The following is a 4391-nucleotide window of genomic DNA, read 5'->3' as shown; positions in this document are numbered from 1 at the left end:
CAACCTCCGCCTCCTGGGTTCAGGCAATTCTCCTGCCTCAACCTCCGGAGTAGCTGGGATTACAGGCACGCGCCACCATGCCCAGCTAATGTTTTTGTATTTTTAGTAGAGACGGGGTGTCACCATGTTGACCAGGATGGTCTCGATCTCTTGACCTCTTGATCCACCCGCCTACGGCCTCCCAAAGTGCTGGGATTACAGGCTTGAGCCACCGCGCCCGGCCTGTGACTAGTCTTTTTTTGTAAAAGTCCTTTAGAAATGTAAAAACCAGGCCAGGCGTGGTGGCTCACGCCTGTAATTCCAGCACTTTGAGAGGCCGAGGTGGGCGGATCATGAGGTCAGGAGTTTGAGACCAGCCTAACCAACATGGTGAACCCGTCTCTACTAAAAATACAAAAATTAGCTGGGTGTGGTGGCTCGTGCCTGTATCCCAGCTACTCAGGAAGTGGAGGCAGGAGAATTGCTTGAAGCCGGAAGGCGGAGGTTAGAGTCAGTCAAGATTGCACCACTGCACTCCAGCCTGCTGAGTGACAGAACAAGACTCAGTCTCAAAAAAAGAAATGTAAAAACCATTCTTAGCTCAAGAGCCATACAAAGATGGCCAAATCCAGCACAAGGCCCATCTAAATCCTTGAATAGATTCCAGTGAAATAATTTTCACAAGAACACATCACAGACGGGCTGTTTACCTCATACTGCCTGGTTGTCCTATCATTTGTGATGCCAAGATGGAGCACTATGTGAAGGAAAACCCCTCCCATTGTAAAGCTGTGTCTTTCTCCTTGTAATCATCAAATAATCTGTGGGCTGATATGTCCAGTTCTCCATCTACTGTTCACCTAATAGTTTTATCACCTATAGACGATTTTTGCCTGAATCAGTTATTTAATTAGGAGTTGAAATGGTTGTTCTCCGATTATATCATTACTTCTATAAATATAAGCAGGCATTGTTATGTAAAGAAGAGCATACCCTCACCACCTAGAGTTACTTAGTTATCTTAAAAAAAACAATGGGTGCCCCTGGAAACATGCTTCATTTTTTCTTTTTATCAATATTTAGAGTAATGAGTTGATATTTAAGTAATTTTTAGTGCTAACAACTGTAGGGGAAGCTTTCTCTTTTCTGAGTATTATTATATCACAGACTTTGGAGTTTTCATGTGTCATATTCATGCATTTAAATCAATTGCAGCCAACTGTCCAACCATCCCACCTTTGGCCCATCAGAGTCCCTTCCAACTGGTTTCTCTGTCCTTTTGACACAATTCCATTGGTTCGTCTGTTTTAAACTGCAGTATAATTATTCCATTAGATTTTAATAGTGTTCTTGTTTCTGGCACAAGATAATGTGTCAGGCTCACCCTATCAAGTTCCTGTTTCAGACCTAAAAGTCATTTCTCCAGGGAGCCCTGATTATTTAGAAATTAAAATATGGGCACTGGGGGTGCTCATTACTACTAGTATTTCATTGCTTCTGGGCCCTTTGAGGACAGAACTAAGAAAAAAAAAAGATATATGAACTGCACTTCTATATTCTGATTCTGGTTGCCTATCCATCCTAACCTCTTTTGACCTCTCTCTCATTGCTTGCCTGCTTCTTCACAGCTGCTCCTCATACCCATTCCCTTGCTTACATCATACTTGCTATAATTACTGAAGCCTCTCTTGCTAAATACTAAGGTGCTACTATTTTTGTCCTTGGGTTGTATGACATTGCACGACTTTGACCATGAATCTCAGTAGACAAAAATGAAGGGATATCGCCATTAAAATAATGTGTCTGCCAGCTGCAGTGGTGCATACCTGTAGTCCCAGCTACTTGGGAGGCTGAGGCTGGGGGATCTGTTGAGCTCAGGACTTCCAAGCCAGCCTGGGTAACACAAAGAGATGAGACACCAAGACTCCATCTCAAAAAACCAAACTAACAAAAAACAATGTGTAGCAAGATTTAGCTGCTGAGCACTAATGATACAATGCCACATCTCTGTTACTTACCTATGAAATCAGGAAAATATTTTTTAAAAATTAAATTTTCTGTTTTCTGGATCATCAAATTTTGTAACTTTCTGCATACAGAAAAGTTATTATAGGCACTGCAGATATAAATGACTGAAACACAATCTCTAACTTCATAGTCCTTTCACCTTTAATGCCCAGGTGATGAGATACACTATGAGTAACAGTACATGAGAGTCAGAGGATGAAAAGAAATATAAATAAATAACAGTACAAATGCAGTTACAATTTACTAAGCCAGATAAAGACTTTTTTTTTAAGAGACAGGATCTCACTATGCTGCCCAGGTTGGAATGGAGTGGCTATTCATAGGCACAATCACACTACTAATCAGTATGCAAGTTTTGACCTTCTGTTTCTAACCTAGGCTGGTACACCTCACCTTAAGCAAGCTGGTAGTCCCCCACTCCTGAGAGGTCACCATATTAATGCTGTGGACACAAGACACAAGACTTTATATGTAGTCTATAACCCTAACAACCCCACAAGGTATACAGTATGATTTATTTATTTCTTTAACAATTCCTATTTTCCAGATGAGGAAAATGTGCAACTGCAAACTACCTGAACCTCAACCAACACAACCGATAATCAACACAGTCAAAATAAACCCAGGTTCATCTGGTGCCAAAGCCTGCATTCATTTCACTATAACATAGGGCCTCCTACAAAGAGTGATGGATGAAATATACCCTGACTTCAAGATTTATGGTTTTTGCCTTCATTCCACACAATCTCTTTCTCAGATACTGACTGTGCTACTTAGGTGGAAGAAAGGCTTACCTGAAAGGTTCCTCCAGTGCCTTGGAACTCTCAGATTCCAACAGGGAATCTGAAAGAGTCCATTTTGTTCAATTTCCTTACCAATGAAGGAATTAACTTGTAACATTGGCTACTGATGCTAAATTAGGCAAGAACAGCTGTCTCCAATTCTGGTTTTACATTAGAATGGTAATTCTCATCTTTGCCTACACATTATAATCACCTGCTTTTAAAAATCTAGATGCCCAGATCACATCCCAGAGCAGTTAAATCAAATCTCTGAGGGTGGGACTCAGACAACAGTATCCAGCGCAAAAGCTGCCCAGGTGATTCTAATATGCAATCAGCGATGAGAATTACAGCTTTAGAATACAGGAATAGCATTTACTAAATGACTTTGACAGATTGAGGGTGGGGAGGAGAAGGTTCCTATCCAAAAAGATGAAACCAAAGGAAATGGGTAGATATAAACAACAATCTGTAGTAAGAATCAAGCACGGAAACAGGTGTTTGTAAGTATCCCATCTAGTCCCCATTTCCAAAAAAAGTTCAAGAAAAGCAGACTACTATTAATTTCACCTAATTTAGGTTAAGTTAGAATTTTCAGCTGTTGGCTCCACAGCCTATACTCTATTAAATCATACTGCTTTCTACTAATACTAGCTATCACTAATTGAGCAACTATTATAGGGCCAAAGCTTGACACACACACACACACACACACACACACACACACACACACATATATATTTTTTTTTTTGAGATAGGGTCTCACTTGGTCACCCAGGCTGGAGTACAGTGGTGCAATCATAGCTTACTGCAACCTTGAACTCTTGCCTCAGTCACCCAAGTAGCTACAACTATAGGCCCATGCCACCATGCCCAGCTAATTTTTAAAAATTTTTTGTAGAGAGGGGCCTTGCTACATTGCCCAGACTGTTCTCAAACTCCTGGGCTCAACCAATCTTCCTGCCTTGCAATATATTTTCATTTAGTCTTTAAACATTTCATGAAGCAGGTCTCTATTTTACAAATGACACATAAAAAGACACAAAATAACTTACATTTATTTCTAAACAAGTCATCTGGACCAGTGGCTCCCAACATATAAACCATGAATCCTTTGGGGACACTGAGTTGCTTTAAGAGCACTGCCTACCCTATACTGAACAAATCATGTTGACTCATGGTGTTGGGATTATAGAATATAAATCCTTCTAAAAGTATTACTCAATCCCTGTGTTGTTTTATAAATCTGCTGATACTAAAACAACATCTCTTACCATGTGAAGGTCTGCAATTCATTTTCTTACATTCTAAAAAGGATTCCTCTTGTGGAGGAACTGAAACCCTCATGCATTGTTGGTAGAAATATAAACTGGTACAAGCTTCTTTGAAAATCACTTTGGTGCTCGCTTTGGCAGCACATATACTAAAAATTGGAAAGATACAGAGAAGAGTAGCATGGCCCCTGCGCAAGGATGACACTCAAATTTGTGAAGCATTCCATATTTTAAAAAAAAGAAAGGGCCGGGCGCGGTGGCTTAAGCCTGTAATCCCAGCACTTTGGGAGGCCGAGGCGGGTGGATCATGAGGTCAAGAGATCGAGAC

At 40.6% G+C, this 4391-nt stretch overlaps 1 protein-coding gene and 1 non-coding gene across 8 annotated transcripts in view; one reads left to right on the top strand and one right to left on the bottom strand.

Moving 5' to 3' along the window:
* The window catches only part of BICDL1 (BICD family like cargo adaptor 1), a 107514-nt gene that overhangs the window by 76226 nt on the left and 26897 nt on the right, over positions 1-4391 (bottom strand). The window lies entirely within an intron of this gene.
* On the top strand, positions 4189-4296 carry LOC119468458. Its single transcript, XR_005197139.1, has one exon. It is a non-coding gene; the product is annotated as a U6 spliceosomal RNA (small nuclear RNA).

The sequence above is a fragment of the Cebus imitator genome, unplaced genomic scaffold (assembly GCF_001604975.1).
Source record: "Cebus imitator isolate Cc_AM_T3 unplaced genomic scaffold, Cebus_imitator-1.0 Scaffold434, whole genome shotgun sequence".
Taxonomy (NCBI): domain Eukaryota; kingdom Metazoa; phylum Chordata; class Mammalia; order Primates; family Cebidae; genus Cebus; species Cebus imitator.
Note: the sequence above shows the minus strand (reverse complement) of the source record. Positions and strands in the feature narration are given on the sequence as shown.